Source organism: Micromys minutus, assembly GCF_963924665.1.
Source record: "Micromys minutus genome assembly, chromosome: 1".
In the NCBI taxonomy this organism is placed as follows: domain Eukaryota; kingdom Metazoa; phylum Chordata; class Mammalia; order Rodentia; family Muridae; genus Micromys; species Micromys minutus.
Genome location: NC_137969.1, coordinates 81,101,365 through 81,118,547, shown reverse-complemented (window position 1 = coordinate 81,118,547; position 17,183 = coordinate 81,101,365). Strand labels below are relative to the sequence as shown.

Below are 17,183 nucleotides of genomic sequence, written 5' to 3'. Positions count from 1 at the left end.
CTTACAAAAGCTCAGGTTCAGCTTTTCTGTGTTAGCTCTCCCAGTATAAATGGAGATCACTGAAATCTAGAGATGAGTTGTTCATTTCCAGGGAGTAAAATGAATTTAAAGTAAGCTGGTAAGCATGGAAAACAATGCATTCTGTCTTTGGCTAACCAGCCAGTTGCTTAAATGACTAATGATGGATGATAGAAAAGTCAGATCAAGAATAACCCAAGACTGTAGTGAGCATTTCTACACATATGAAATGCAGCAGATGACGGAAGGAAAAACTTGAAATCCTGACAGAAAAGATTTGTGTTTGAATTACATTTTCAACAACAGCTTTTAATTTATCTCCTGTTAAACGACCACAGTGTGGTGTTGTTCCTGATAAGTGTTCAAGAACTATTTGCTGATTTAAGCAAAGGTACAATCTTGAGCAATTTACCTAACCACCTGGAGTCTTAGTTTCCTCAATATAAAAAAAAAAAGATGATAGTAACAATGTCAACTTACAGGGCTGCTCAGAAAATTAAACCAGATGATGTATCTGTAAGCAAGTCTTAATTTTAAAGGCTGTTGTAAATATTGGCTGCTAGTCTTGTCATCGTCAACAACAATAATCTCAGCAGCATTTGAAACACAGCCACATTGTGTTCCATCAATTCTCTTAGTCATATCTCCTACAGGGGGTAGGCTATGCTGGCCAGCATGGGCATGCGGAGTACATGAGCTATTCCACCATGCAGAAAGGGTAAAATGAAGAGTAATAGAAGAGAGCAACCCCTAGCCAAATTAAACTCCTGGCAGTAAGGATCAGACACTCTCAAAAATTCCTTCAGGGAGCCAGTGAGATGAGTCATTGAGTAAAGGCACTTGCCACCAAGACTGAAAACCTAAGTTTGATTCCCCAGGATCTATACGGTAAAAGGAGATACCTGACTCCTGCAGCGTGCCCTCTGACCTCCTTAAACATGCTGTGGCATAAGCATAAGTGCAGGCACACACACACACACACACACACACACACACACACAGAGGCACACACTATTATTTTTAAAACCTTCTGTGCCAACTCATTGATTTAATAGGACACAATTACTGCCTAAAAGTTTTTGCTCCCGTACACATTTTGAGGTTTACTTGTAAAGGAAGAATTCTCTTCTTATTAGCCTTTGCCTATGTTCATTCTCAAAAACACATGGGTAGATGGGGCATTTACTAGTAAACATATACTCCAATCCAAAGTTTATTCTTTTGCAATAAATTTTCTGGTGCCTGGGAATTGCAGCTAAAAAAAAAAAAAAAAAGAACAGAAAAAGAAAAAGAAAGAGAAAACTTGTTTTCAGTACCTCATAACCCTGTAAACACCACAATAAATGCTTGGCTCATCTTCCCAAACTGTCTGCTACCGCCAGCCTGCTTCATAACACAGCCACAAGCTCTGCAGGACTATTGGGCACTTAAGGTATGACACATTCTTTCTTTAAGTGCAGTAAGATACCCACCATGTTCCAAAGACAGAATGGCCACAAAAGAAAAATATCACACTGGTCATTTTTATGTCTACTCCTTTCCAAAATAGTTTATTCCAACTATACATTTTAGCAGTGTAAAATATATTATCAAAATGAATTGTACATGTTCATTTTTACCCACTTAATTTGGCTCCTAGAGAACTGAAAGTTGCAGTTGTGACTCACATTCAGTGGTTTGTACTATGTTTGTTGGACAGCATTCTTCTAACGGAAAGGTTTTAAGATTGTGTGATATGGAACATAGGCATCTGCTCTCAGACATCTGCAACTATGGCCACCTTTGTGGAGCTCAGTACCAACGCCAAGATGCCCATTATGGGTCTGGGCACCTGGAAGTCTCCCCCAAACTAAGTCAAAGAAGCTGTGACGGCGGCCATTGATTCTGGGTACCGCCATATTGACAGTGTGTGATAAGGTGGGGGACAGCATCCAAGAGAAGAGCAGAGAGAAGACTGTGAGGCGGGAGGAGCACATCATCAAGTTGTGCTCCACCTGCTTTGAGATAAAACAGCTAAAGGAAGCCTTTCAGAAGACCCTCACAGATCTGAAGCTGGACTATTTGAACTTCTATCTTATTTACTGGCCACAGGGATTTCAGCCAGGAAAGGAGTTATTCCCCAAAGACAATCAATGCAATATTCTCCCTGGTAAAAACATTCTCAGCACCCTGGGAGGGTATGGAGGGACTGGTGGACCAGGGGCTAGTAAAAGCTCTGGGTGTCCTCCAATTCAACCACTTCCAGATTGAAAGGCTCCTGAACAAGCCTGGACTGAAAGATAAGCCAGTGACCTACCAGGTCGAGTGCCACTCTTACCTCACCCAGAAAAAACTGATCCAGTACTGTCACTCCAAGGGCATCACTGTCACAGCCTACAGTACCCTGGGGTCCCCAGACAGGTCTAGCGCCAAGCCAGAGGACCCTTCACTATTAGAAGACCCCAAATTTAAAGAGATTGCCGCAAAGCACAAAAAAACCTTAGCCCAGGTTCTGATTCGGTTCCACATCCAGAGAATGTATGTGTGGTGGTGACGCCAGCTCATATACAGGAGAACATTCAGGTCTTTGACTTCCACTTGTGTGAAAAGGAGATGGTCACTATCCTTAGCTTCAACAGAAACTGGAGGGCTTGCCTGCTGCCTGAGGCTGTAAATATGGAAGAATTTCTCTGTGATGTAGAACACTGAAGCTGAATTAGCTCCTGTCTGACAGCACACTGTAGGCAAGGCTGTGTTTAATCCCCACACGGAACCAGAACAGACAATTGCAAGCAAATATGCCTCAGAGAAGCAAATGGACATTTCCTTCACTAATTTGATCTGACCAACCGTTTGTCAAAACCCAGGAACTCTGGGAACATTTGAGGATAAACAAATAAAATAATAAAAATCATAACATTAACAAACATTAAAAAAGAAGGATTGTGTGATATGTCCAAGAACCACAAAATCAATTTAGTGGACTAGAATTCATAGTTTCAAAATAAGGACAGAATAAATAGTAGAAAATTGAATTGTGATAATTTAGTTGAGGAAAGACTCATTCTATGAAATTTTGGTTTCAATTAATAATATATATGCACATATATATTATTTACATGCCAGTTAATACAGATGCGTTAGTATATTACATAAAAAGTACATTTTATAGCCAATAGAGCATAGTTGTTTGAACATCCATTTTCTAAATTATGAGTCAAGGCTTTTCTACATCAGTGCATTCTAACATAAACTAAAAGACTATGGTTTGTGTCTGACTAGGAGGATTTAAAGAAAAGCCAGGCTAATGCTGTAGCTTTCGAGTTCAGCCCACAGAAACTATCCCACTTCCCCTGGGCTTGCACTAAGTATCAAAAGAGCTGCTCTCTTCTGTCTTTTAATTCATCTATGAGTCATGAAAATATGGAGGCTGGCTCAGGAAGCAGCGACAGCATCAACATCCAACCTAAGCAAGCACTGACTGGAGCCCTGGTAGTTGATTCAGTAAGCCAATACAACATCCCACCATCAAGTTGTCCAGCAAGCATCTTATAAGCAAATTAGACCTCCAGTTACTAATTTTATACATGAAAATGTTTTTCTTCCTTCAGCTCATAGCAGGAAACATTCTTCTGCAGTCTATTCTCAGCTTTACAGCTACAAATTTCCTGTCCCTTGGGGTAATTATATTTTTTATAAACGAGGTGGCTGTACCTTTCTGGAAGCTGAGTCTCACCAATCACAGCAGGCCTCCAAAACAGCTTCCTTTGGAGAGTCAAAGGCCCTGTTTCTGGTTGATGTAAGACCCAGACACACTCTGCCAATCTATGATTAAATAAGCTCTGCCTTACAGGAGCAGGAGCTGAGGTCATCTAAGATAGTCTTGACCTTACCCTGTTAATGCAAGGCCACAGAAGTCATGGCCTCCTGGATTGGGACAACTCACTTGCCTTCAATATTGTTTTGGAAAAGTTAACAGTGGATCCTTCTGTTTCTAACAAGTCTATACTGATTCTGAATAAATGCTAGACTTTACAAATCCCAGTGCAGAGGCAGTAGGCAATCCATGGGGAGAAGGAAGATGAGCAGAGCTCATTGCTCCTAGCTGCCATCATTGTCACTGGGAGACATTTTTATAGTTTGGAAGGACACTTCTTCAGGAACTCAATAACAAGGTTTCCCCCAAATTAATTCTGTTCCCATGCTCATCAATGACCCAAGATGTTTGTATTGAGCATGCCTGTTGGCAAAACCTCATTTAGCCTGAGTCCCACAACGGACCTGGAAGGTACTTGCTAGATGGGCTCCAACATTTTTAAGAGTGCATATTTTCTGGTGGTCCCTTTGTAAGTGCTTAATATCCATTATGTATTAAATTATTAAAATAACCATATGAGATAAATGGTAAAATTATAAGTGAGAGTCCAAAAATACATCATTTATACACAGCTATGCAGTCAGTACAATTTGACTAGACTTCACGCCTATACAATACCCAAGCCTCAAGCTATGGCTTGTCTCTTCAAGAAGTTTTTATTTAAATATTTTCAAATATTTTCCTTTTTAATTAAAATATAATTATATTTTTTTCTCTCAAACTTCTCTCATGAACCCCATTTGCTCCCTCTCAAATTCATAACTACTCTTTCTTTGATTGTTATTGTTTTATATATATATATATATATATATATATATATATATTTGTGTGTGTGTATAAACATGTACACCTAAGTATATAAATACAATCTTTTCAACTGTTTAGTGTATTATGTAAATTATATATATATATAATTATATAAATATAATTTCTGGGAGGATTGCTTTTTGTTGGATAAATAATTAGAAAATTCATTTTGGGGAAAGACTATTTCTCCCTCTTTTGTCAGCCATTTGTTGTTTGTATTCTTTGTCTAGTGTTGGAGCCCTGTAAGATTTCCTTGTTCACATTAGCAGGAGTTGATATAGATATATCATTTGTGGATAGGCTTCCAATAATTATGTGTTCTTTGCATTTTGACCAGTTGTGGTTTTCTGTAATGATATCTGTGTTGCAAAAAGAAGTTTCCTTGATAAAGGATGAGACCAACAGTTATCTGCGGGCATAAGAATAAATATTGGTGACGGTGGCTTCCCCTCTAAGATCTATGGCCATGCTAATCTATGGCCACACTAGCCCTGCTACTTGGCTAGGTTTCCAGGACTAGGCAGGATCCCCACCTTGGCACATCCTTGGCTATTTAGAGAGTTGTTGGTTACCACCAAGAAATGAGTGCCACTATTTCACCTATGCAGCGAAAGATATTAAACAATGTTGAAAGGTTGTAGACACCATGCCACACTACCTCCTGCTCCCCTCTACCCCCATGGACCGCCCCATGTTAGTGCTGGCTACTCTTTGGCCCCAGCAGTGGTCACGCTCTCACGGCTCTCTGCTGTGGACTCTGCTTACATTTCCAGCAACCCAGCAACATCAAAACTCTTGAGGCTTGTAATGTAGCAATCATACTTATATCAGTGACTTCTCACCCCCATCTACAGAATAAACTCAGAGCCAATTGATAATGATATAAACTGCCCACCTAGATAAGACAAATTGTCCTGTAATAATCCATAGTTATAAATCCTCTGGTAGCATATCCCAACAGATCCATCACCTGAACTTGGGGCCTCCCCTACCTAAATGTTGTCTGCACCATCTTTCCCATCCTCCTCCTTCTTCCTCCTCTCTTTCTCCATCCCTGAATTCCTGCCTACTCCTGGCAGGAGTGATTGGTCCCCTGAAATCTTTACTCATTAGGGGAAGGTTCTTGCCACATACCTATGGGGTTACTGTAACATTCTGGTCATTACTGTGGTCTATAGGTGTCACAGCTAAGTAGACCTGCTGCTTGCTTTCCTCCCTTGGCACCTTGCACAGTACCTTTTGTCACTATGAAAGCTAGTCCTCAGAGAGAAGGCCTCTTGCTGTATCGTCACCCCGGCGTCTCAGGAAGTTTGTTAGCTCCATCTCTCTTCCACTCCTTAAAAAGGCACCACTGCCATCATGGTAGGCTTATCCTCATGACCTCATCTAATTCTAAACCTCCCAAAACTAATGCAGGAACTACGTTTCCAAAGTGTAAATTGTAGGTGATCACATTCAAACCATAGCATATTATCCTCCTCAGTCCTACCTAGGATCACACTCTCATCCAGCTCAGGACAAAACTATGGCATGGAAGGAACCCTGATGCTTTTCTCTGAGGCCTAACATGAAGCTGAGTGAGTTGCTTTAACTCCTGGTGCTTCATGGCTTCTTAAAGTCCCATTTCAGGGATTATAGAACCCAAGAACAACCAGTGAATAATTTAGGAATCTTTGGAATTCCTAAGGGATTGTGGTCTTGATCCACACTCTAATCAGTCCCACTTAGGAAGGAGAGTTGACCGTTCCTGGGGGTTGTCAATCATCTGCACGAAACCATGTTCCTTCACTTATGGGTCAAGAAGCACTACCACCACAAATGGTACAAAGAGATTTGTCACACGAAGTTACCCAAGTATCCTCAGCTCTGATCAGGGCGATGATTAATTTAGCAGACGGATGACTCATGGTCTCGTTTGCACATTCTCTAATGCCGGTGCTGAGAGAATGGGGAGGAAGATGACTCCACATCTGGATGTCCCAGAATGAACCTCTACTGTGCAAATCAATGGCAAACATGTGCTCTTTCATTTGTATGTATTAACAGCTGATCTCACCTTACAATCAATTACCTGACACACCATAGTTCATGTAATAAATCACTCTCATAAGCATAAAGTTGTCCCCACTCCACAGATAAAATGAGATTCAAAATTGTCACATGACTACTCAAGCTCATGAAGCCATATATGAAAATGACAGAAGACACAGGCACTGGGTCTCCAAAGCACAGTGTCCTGTCCACCCGACAATTTCTCTCCCAAACCTCCCTAAGATAACCCCTTAGAGGGGCCTCTCCATAACCCCCGAGCAGACAATATTCTCCATCAAATCCAAGGGCAAAATAGACAGCTTTCTCCTTTGTTTCTAAAAGAAGCAAGTAAATCTATGGGAGACTGACAGCATTGAGTAGTCAAAGAAACAAGCCTCTCAGTGAAGGTGGGCATCTGATGGGAAAGACAACTACGAGATATGGGTGGTGGTGCTCGTGGCCAAGGTCAATAAGAAGCCACAATGTGGCAGGCAGCAGCAATCACAACAAAGTTAGGGCGGAAGACTTGTAATCCTAGTGCTATCAGTGAGAAAGCCTGAATCCAGGTCTGTAGGACGTGTGTCACACAAAGAGTGCTGATAGCTAGCAGGACAATGTGTCTTGGTCCTTTCAGGTTACCCACACTACAGAGCATCCTCTCCCAGCCCCTTGTAACAGGACCGAGAGGAACATTTTAGAAAGTTAAAAATCGGAAAAGACATATTGGTGAGGATAGGTGAGACGCCCCAGTTGGTAAGTCGGACCGAAAGTGTACCATGTGCACTGTGTAAGAGCGTGAGTAGGGAGGTGATATATCAGACTTAAGGCACTGTGCCAGATGCTGGGATGAAAGATTGCCCTGCCCTCTAGGGAGCTTTTCTTCAGGGGAAACAAACAACTCTGCAGATAGCTGCTATGATAAGTGTAGTTCCGCTAGAGTTCAGTAAAGAAAATGATTGTCACACTTAAAACACGAACTGAAAGACCGTTTCTCAGCCCACAGGAGTACCACTTGATACCCAAAGACTTGGGAGTAAAGTGTTGGAATCTTGGTACCCATGTCTAAGGACTTTGTGACTTCCATGGGCATATCATTTAACCTCCCAGTACCTCTGGTTTTGTTGTTGTTGTTGTTGTTGTTGTTGTTGTTGTTGCTTGTTTGTTTGTTTGTTTTTTCAGCTGTTAAGTTGGGACAATAAAATGGTTTATGCAATTGCTGTGGTAATTAAATGAGCAAGTATATAAAGAACTTTAAGACAGACTGACATGTGCCTAGACTAGGCATGTATCAGTCAAAGCCCTCCCTGTTCCTCATAGGCTCTTCGTGGGGATTGCAGGATGGTAGAATGCACAGGCTTTGAATTCAGTAATTCTGTCTGATAGGTTTTCCTGCAAGGTGATGAGGATTTCCCCTTCCTAAATCAAATGCAAAGCCAGCTTCCACTCCAAGGGCTTCAGTCTTCTAGGGAGAGCCCAGTGATTTTATTATTTTAGAGAAAAGCAATAAATATGTATTGTTAAGTCAATACTGTAGATTTGTCTTGCAAAGCAAAAGTTTGGATCATTCAAGGTACATCTGTAGATGTAGGCAAATGAGGGTATAATATTCCAGAATATTCCAAAGACACATCGCTGCCTATTTCCTAATTCATTTCAATTACAGCCCCTGATAAATAAGGCATAGAAAGCTGTCAGACCCATTTTGGGAAATAGCTCACCTACCCTGAGCTTTCCACTTAGTGAATCAAGGGGATTCCTTGCTCAGCAGAGGGAATGCTAGTCTAATGATTTCCCAGTGGGAGTCCTGTTTGACAATGCAAAAAAGAATCAAAGGGATAGCTTTTCCCAAACTCCCAAAAAGAAAGCCTACTTCGAGTTGTTGCTAGGGAAATCTACAAGGCTCTCAGGGCATAGCTCTCTAATCTGGAAAAGGAATGTTGAATAAATTCCTTAGAGAGAAAGAAGAGGTGACAAGGTTTCCCTCTGTTCTAGGAGATGTACATGGGCCTAGCCCTGTAAGCCTCTTTCAATGTCCACTGCTTCACCAGGGTTGGGAGTGAGAGACCATGATAATGAGCTTTCTTCCCACCCCTATCAGAGCCCTCTATCCATCCAAGCATGGAAGTGTACCTACATCAGAACATCAGAGACAGTGAAGTCTGAAGTTGTTGTTTTGGTTTTTGGGTTCTTAGTTTAGAAGATACTTTCTTGCAGAGACATTAGAAACAAATAAGATTGTGGTTTGGGGTTTTTTGTTGTTGTTGTTGTTTTAATGTCACGATGTTCTTCTAGTCTCCCGTGAGGCAGTACACAGAGAGTGAATGTATTAGAAATAGCAGGATTGCCCTCAGAAAGCTAGGTTTCTTCAGCCTTGGTTTTGTGACTTGTTATTCATAGGAGTAATCCTCTCTTCCTCACCTGTGAGAAGGAACAGGGCACTTATCCCATATCAGTAGAAGGACCAACCAAGTTGATGTGTATGAAAACATCTTGAAAATCTGTAAGGAGCTCCACAAATGCCAGGTGTTCTCCTCTGATTCATCTGAATGGTTTTCCAAGGGGCAGAAGTAAAAAGATCAATGTGAGGGAAAATGTTGAGACCTTTTACAGCCCATGAATCTTGCTCTCTTCTATGACAGGAAGCCACACAGAAGCATGTCCACTGTTAGGTTAGTTGAAGGCTGTTGTTAAAATGAAAATGTCATTGTTATTTATGGTTTAAGGCCTACCTCTTTTCAAACAGGTTTTCAGGAGGCATTAATTTATTGCCAGTACCATGTCTATTACTTTGGCATTTGACTAACAGAAGAAGGGAGGAACCATGGAAGAAATTAGTTTTTAGCAGAGCCAAGCTAGGAGCAAACGTCTGGGTTTAAAAGCCCTTCCCAGCAGGCCACGTGCCTTCATGGAAATGCAGAGAAATGGCCATCCATGGCCAGTCAGCTAGGGCAGGGCATACAGAAGCTGAGCGGTTGCCATCAGTAAGTTCCCAAAGGGAAGAGGGGGCTGAACAAGAAATCACAGGAACAGTGATGTCATCAAGGCACAGCCCCATAATTAAATAGTCAGTTCTTGTCTTTGTTCAGATCAAACACATTTATAAGACAACAGTTGTACAATAAATACCCTAGATCTAACGGTCATAAAAATGGCATTTGAATTCCTCAGGTGCCCCCTTTTAACAATAATGAACAAAGAGGATGGACCGTACCTTCATGGAGACCAAAATGCTTTTTATCCGAAAGTTAGTGGGAGAAAATGAATGAAAGAAATTGGGTACCCTGAAAAAACATCCCTAAAATAATGAGGAAGGCTAATCTGAACCTTACAAGTTAAGTAACTGCAATTTTTTTTTTCATTTTAGAAGTTATCTTTGAGACCAATTGTAAGTACAAATGTCACTGGATTTCTTAACCATGTTTGGATCTAGAAAATTTTTAACCATCTTTGGACACCAAAAGAAATACATTGATTTGTTGCTTATTTTAAAGTTAATTTATTTGTGCTAGCTCATACCAATTGTATGAAAGGGTTTCATTAGAACATTTCCTGTTTATATATAACTTTATTATATCATCTCTGGTTACTCTTTCTCATCCCTATCATCACCATTTTCCTCCCCCTTCCACGTTCCTGATAGTGCCCCCTTTAGTTCCACATTCTGTTCCCTTCATCTTCTGCTCAGGAGAAAACACATAAAATAGTTGTCTTTGTGGCACTGACTTGTCTCACTAAACATGGTGATCTCCGTTTCCATTCATTTTCCTACAAATGGCACAATTTCATTCTCTTTATGGCTGAGTAAACCTCCAGGCAATTTTCTGTAGATACCAACTAAGATGATCTGACATCTGAGTTCCCTTCACCTCTGAAAATAGATACCCTAAATATCCCACAACCCCAGCAACCATGAGTATTGTCTTCTTCATTCTCATACCTCTCACTTTGTCTTTTTTATTTGCCCCTTCTCTCAAAATGTTTAGTGTTCTTAAAGCTCTAGTTCAAAGGTCACCTTTCCTGGTCACCTTTCTACAGTCTTATAGTGAGTCAGAGCCTGCCTTATGCTGAATTCCTAGAATTTTTCTGTGATTCTGATATGGTATTTACCATGGTCTGGTGTTTATCCTTGCCAGACACTTCTCTAGCTGGCCCCTGGCATCTCAGATGGATCCTAGCACAGTTCCTGGCATGCAACCAGCATATAACTAAATTTAATTAAGCAAGTTGTGTGCTATACACACCACTACTTTCAGGGCATCTTCAAATTTCAAGTAGGAAATGATTATGTTATTTCATGCACTAGAAGACATAATTCACCTGCTTGTAGTCTCTGGGTCAGGGTGGTGCTATTTTATGCTCTAAAAGGCATAATTTACACAATGAAGTCAATAACTCCCATAGACCACTACGGCCAAGCTTTAATAAGTTGCCACTGCCAACATTCAACTCATCTAAAGAAACTAATAGGGAACTGAGTTGAGTATAATTATTTGGTTCCTACTAGAAAGATCACCTCCAGTATAACTATGCCATATAATTGGAAGCAGATTGAATTTGATATGTGAGCTTTTTGAGCAGATAAATCTATGTGCTATTCAGGGTATGGGTAAATATCATTTTAAAAGTTACCTTCTCCTAAGATGTGTTTTTATAAAGAGTTTTACTGTCACAAAAATCAAGCAATAAGTTCCTATAGTTACATTTATACTTATTAAGACTTGCAATCCCAATCTAGCCTTCAAGACCTTCTAGTCCATATACACGAGGCTCTGGAAACCATTAATATACAGCTGGCCCCTTTGCTGATAGACATACACAGGCACACAGGCACGGGATTTTAAGCCTTTATGAAGAAAGAAGCTGATTCCTTTGGAAGCCAGACATCCTTACCTCTAGTTTTTTCCTGCTTATACCATTTTGTCCCACAGGCTTCACTGTCTTCAACCCTCACATCTGGATGGAGACACGACTGCTTCTGGACACCGTCTCCCACACTAACCTCTACTTGCTCTGGGATGCTTGCTAAACTTAAAACGAGTGATCTTCAGTTTACTACACTAAACTAGAGTGCCTCATCTTGTTCCTCAGTCTTTTATGTGTCTGGTCACCTCCATGACACATAAGTTCCATGAGGGTAGAGACCATGTCGTATATTCTAAAGCATTTGTTCAATTTGCTTTGAGAGGAATCTTGGACAGGAATCAGAAACTGTAAGTTTGGAGTGCAGGCTAGCTAGCCATCTTTCTTGCAATAGAACTTTCTTTGCTGTTTGTTAAACAGAGAGAAGAGAGAGATGAAAGGTGATGTGGGTCTTCAAGAGGAATAATTGAACAGCAAATGGTGACACGCTGTTCTCCAAGCTGAAGAAACACAGATGAAAAATAGTCATTAATGATGGAGAAAGGTCAGGATCTTGAAAGAACCAAGATGGTTAAGATTAATTAGCAATCTATTATTTATGCCCCTCCCATTTCTAAAGAATGAAGGCAACTAATGGGGGAGGGAGGCCACACCTCTGGTACTCAGTTAAATGCCAACCTGCGTTTCAGTTGGCTCTACGTTAAGGTAGGTAACTGTGCAAAGCACCCACACACTTCAGCCTCACCTATAAAACAGGAATAATCTTATAAGCTGCTGCAAGCATCAAATGGAGCCATATATAATATAGAATTGTCAGTTGCTCTATAGATCTTAAGAATTCTCCAGAGTCTACAAAATTGAATAAATTCTTTCCTAAATAGGATATCTATCTTTAAAAAAAAAATCACAAAATCCCTGAGATCGTACATCATAGAATTTTGAGGCTGAAATTTCCAAGTAAGATTTTCCATCTTGCCACAGAGGCCAGAATGAGTCCTGTCCCCTGTAATAGATTTTGCCCAGCCCTGCCATTTGTGTTTTGAAGCTTGGATCCAAACCTGGATGACTTCCCCATCACTTGCACTTCCAGTCTGGAGATTATGATTGTTCTCTATATCATTACCTTGATTGCTATTCAAGACCCCATTTTTTTTTCAGATGAGGAAGTAGCTGCTGGGGAAGGTCAGGGCAATTAGCATTCTCCCAGATAATACGAGATGAAGTCGGAGGACAAGAACAGCAGCCAGATTTCCTTCCCAGACACTGTAATACCTGTAATCCATGCTGACACGAAGCCCAGTACATACAGGGCTCTAGACGTGTGACAGCAAATGAGGGTGTATCCAGTAGGCATTGAACCAAAGACTCTTCCTACAGATTCCCATATGTGGATACATCAAAGTGTGCAGGATTAGGGGCACTGGGCTGCCAGGCCCGGTGGGTGCTAACACCCCAGCCAGGTGCAGTGTATCATCTTACCCAACCATAGTCCTTCTGTCAGCTCCTGGCCAGCCATGGAGTCCTGTCTGCTGGGAGTTTTCTGCCCTCGGGTTCTTTTCAGAAATCTGACAGGCCCAATAAAGGCCTAGTGCTGATGGACACAGCCAGTTCTTCCTCCCCCCCACAGCCAGCACTGTCTCCGCTGACACAATGGGGCCGGCTGTAATCACATTACACCCTCGTCTTTCATAATTACCCTCTTTCCCTGAGTGACAGAGCATCCCAATGGCAGAGCTGAAACTATTTTTAAGCTAATTCTAACTTACAGGGGTGGGGGGGAAAGCACAAGAAGTGTCATTTTCCCACAGATACACTACGGCACTACTGGTTTATAAATCAGCCCTAGGGACTAAGTGGAGACTAAGGTTGGCAGAAGCTGGGAACTCTGAGCAGAATACTGGCTAGCAACCCCCAGGGGAATGCCCTCTCCCTGCCCGCTCAACACCTACACATTCAGTCTCTCCTGTTTCACCCTGAGGTCCCCCTTCTGCTCCCCATCATCTCTGACCAAGGAAAAAGAAAAGGAAGAGGGAAAGCTCTCTCTGTCACTGTCTCTCTGTCTCTTTGTCTCTGTCTGTCTGTCTCTGTCTCTGTCTCTCTCTCTCTCTCTCTCTCTCTCTATCTATCTATCTATCTCTCTATCTATCTATCTATCTATCTTTCCTCCACTCCTGTCCCCAACCTCATCCCAGCTTCTGTAGCTCTTTCCTTCCTTCAGTGTGTCTGTAAAATCTGATGACTCGTGGAATATTTTATCATAACCTTCAAAGATTCCTTCGGTGTGAAGAAATAAAGTAAGAGGAAAATTTGGGGAGGGACAGGGAAAGAAGAGCCATGTCAGAAGGACTTTAAGTAGTACAGAGGCTTCCATCCAGCTAAGGTGACTTGGCCTCCCCACACACCTCCCTAGAGACAAGTGAGCACCTCATTAACTCAGCACTAAATCAGCCTTAAGGACGATCCTGTTATCCACCTCTTACAAATTGCCCAGAGACACCTCTGGTACAGGCCATGATAATTATATTGATAAGGAAGCTGGAGCAGAGGAAATGAATCAATAAAGGTGCACAATTTCTTGAGTATCAATCCATTGAGTTACGGCAACTCCTTTGAAGTCTCATTTGTCCTGTCATTGGTCATCTATCTTGCCCACGACTGTTAGTGTGTCATTGAACCTGGAGTGTATCATACCCCTAGGGATCATGTTATCTCATCATACCTGTAGAACTGCGGCCACTTACTCTCGGTAAGAAGGTGTCTTCCTAGTGCTTCCCCTGTATCCCTTTTGCTTTCCTCCTCTGATTTTCCCTCCTTTTCTACTGCCTGAACCTACTGGGCAGCTACAGTAAAATAACATCACAGGGTGGGCAGTTTATAAGCAGCAGAAATTTCTTTCATACCATTCAAGGGGCTAGGAAGCAGAGAACAAGGTGTTAGCAAATCCTGAGTCTAACAGCCTATTCTCTAGCTCTTATGAAGCACACACCTTCTTTCTAGCCATTCTTTTACATGATAGAAGGGCTGAGAGGTCTCCCTAGAGGATCTTTCATAAGACCACTGATCCTGTTTATTGGGGACTATCCCCATGATCCCAAATATTATCAATTTAGGTATGAAGATTTCAACATTAAATTTATGGAGGTGGGAGGGGAATGTAAACATCCCGACCACAGTGTTCTGTCTCCTATCACTAGTCTATGTCATTAACAGACACTCTGGGCTCCAGTTTTGCTTTTTACTAGTTTGTCTGACCACAATCTGATACATAGGCAGAAATTAGGAAGAGAGGAACCACGGAGTCATCTTTAGAGAAGAGAGATTGTACACCTAGCCTTAGTGGGTCCCCAGGACTTTACACCAAAGGCAGGGCATGTTTTTCAGAGCTAGTGAGACACCGCAAAAGAAGACAGAGTCATCTAATGCAGTATTCTCGGGCATAATGCAGCAGGCTGGGTCTTCCTAAAAATATTTACAAAATTTTGCTCGTCACCAGTATTAAGATCTAGACAAAAACATCCCTCTACATAACAACCAGCATTCTCAGTAACAATGATGAGTAGGAGACAGAAGTGGAGGATGAAGCCAAGCCAAGGACATAGGAAGAAGAGCCAGTTTGAAATAGTTATTGGCATAAATCTGAAAAAAGCCAAAGGTACATTCGATGACTGGGTACTTCATATACCTTTGCTTCTGCCCTCTTCTGCTAGAGCTGACTTTGTCTAGCTGGAGACTCCATCCACTATACCTCACACCCTTTTCTGCTTTATTCTAGAAAAGCAGCTAGAGAGGTGAGTAGAGTACCTGTGGTCTGGTCAGTGGTGGCTTGTAAGACCTGAGCCTCAGAGGAGGTTCAGAGTACAAAGGGATTGAGAATGTACCAAGCAAGCCAAGGTCTAGCTCTTTGTGTAATGGCTGGTTGAGCCAGGCTCTTCCTGGGAAGGGGCGGGTTTAAAAGCTGCCTTTTGTTTCTCCTCTAGTTGCAAAGTTTACTGGGGGAGATTTTTTTCCCCTGATGCTTGAGTCAAAGTGGAGGCTGGGCACTTATAAATCAAAAGCCATCAGAAAAGTTTTCCCCCAAGGAGGAGAGACTGAAGCAATTTCTAAGGAAACAGCCTGGATTTGTGGAGAAAACATTAAACTAAAAGTCACGGCTGTCAAGAAGCCCTAAATCTGAACCCAGGAGAAGAGGGTGTTGGTAATGTAAGAGCGAGTCTTTTCATGAGAGCGATATGTGGCTTCTAATTAAAGCTGGCTGAGGAGCAGCCATGAAGACCCAGGCTCCAGTCAGCAAGATCTGGGTCCAACACCAACTTCTCTACTCATTAGCCGTTCGGTATTGGTCAAGTTACTTGGCCTTTTCTGATTCTCATTTTCTCCACACTAAAAGAAAGGAGGGGGGAGGAAGGGAGGGAGGAAGGGAGGAAGAGAGAGGAAGGGAGGGAGGGAGGGAGAGAGAGAGAGAGAGAGAGAGAATAAAGAGAGATCGACCTACCATCACATAGAAGTTTACTTGCTGTCCATAGCAAACTAGAGTGATTGATGTCTTCTTTATATGTGGGTGCCCCATTCTGATTGGTTACTTCCTTCTTCATAGCTGTGCCATAAATATCTTAAATAAGACTCCTCTCTAGCTTACAGATGGTGCTGCAAGAATACATAACGTAGCACAAGCAGGTACATAGCTTGTCCCAGTTACTCCTGGTATTTTTTCATAGACTGGGTCTTGTAATCTCATTGTGTCTAGGCTGAATTTCTAGCCTACCTCATGATGTGGCTCTACTTGGAAGTAAGCTCATTACAGATATGGTTAGCTATGTTAATGTGAAGTCAAACTGGGATGGGCTGGAGCCCCAGTTAAACACAACAGCCTGTCTCAGAAGATTGCCATGCAAAGACTCAGGTAGTCAGGCAGACAATTTGCACTGATACATCTACTAGGCAGGAAATGCCAAGGTGTACAGGTCACCAACTGAAGCTTAGAAAGAGGCACAAGCAGAGTCACTCAGAGACCTAGGGAAGAGGCAACCTTGAGGATAACTTGATTTTGAAGTGCTGCTATTTTCTGCTGCTCTTTTATGGGATTATGTTATGGAAAGTCTAAGAAACCAGTGCATTGTGAAAGTGAGTAGATTCCTAACAACCTACTAAGACCCTGACTCTGTAAAATACTAGGAAAATGTTGACCATTGACTTTACTCCTGTTTATTTTTCTCTGGTAAATAGAGAACCCTTCTTCAGAATTCTCAAAATGTTTGGCCTGTACCTGGATACTGACAGTGATCAGACAGATAAACATTACCTGCCATCACAGGCACTAGCTTGCCCAACTAGGAAAGCTATTGCTTGCATTTGGCAACTACCTCTTCAGGCCCTTGTGCAATGTAAAAGTCCAATCCCTTTGCACTAGCAGCTCTTCAAACACACTCATTGAACAAACCATATTCTGAATATCAGTTTCAGCAAATGCAGTTCTACAATGAATAACCACTTCTAGTTCTTGTTCATGTCCTTCTTGTTCCTCTTGTTCTTGTTCTTCTCCATTTTCTCCTGGTTCTTGTTCTTGTTCTTGTTCTTCTTGTTCTTGTTTTTGTTCTTCTTGTTCTTCTTGTTC

At 41.8% G+C, this 17,183-nt stretch overlaps 1 pseudogene across 1 annotated transcript; it reads left to right on the top strand.

The window, feature by feature from the left end:
• Positions 1–1,790: 1,790 nt before the first annotated feature.
• Positions 1,791–2,706, top strand: LOC308432361 (aldose reductase-related protein 2-like; annotated as a pseudogene). Its single transcript has one exon. The product of its transcript is annotated as an aldose reductase-related protein 2-like (transcript).
• The last annotated feature ends 14,477 nt before the right edge of the window (positions 2,707–17,183 follow it).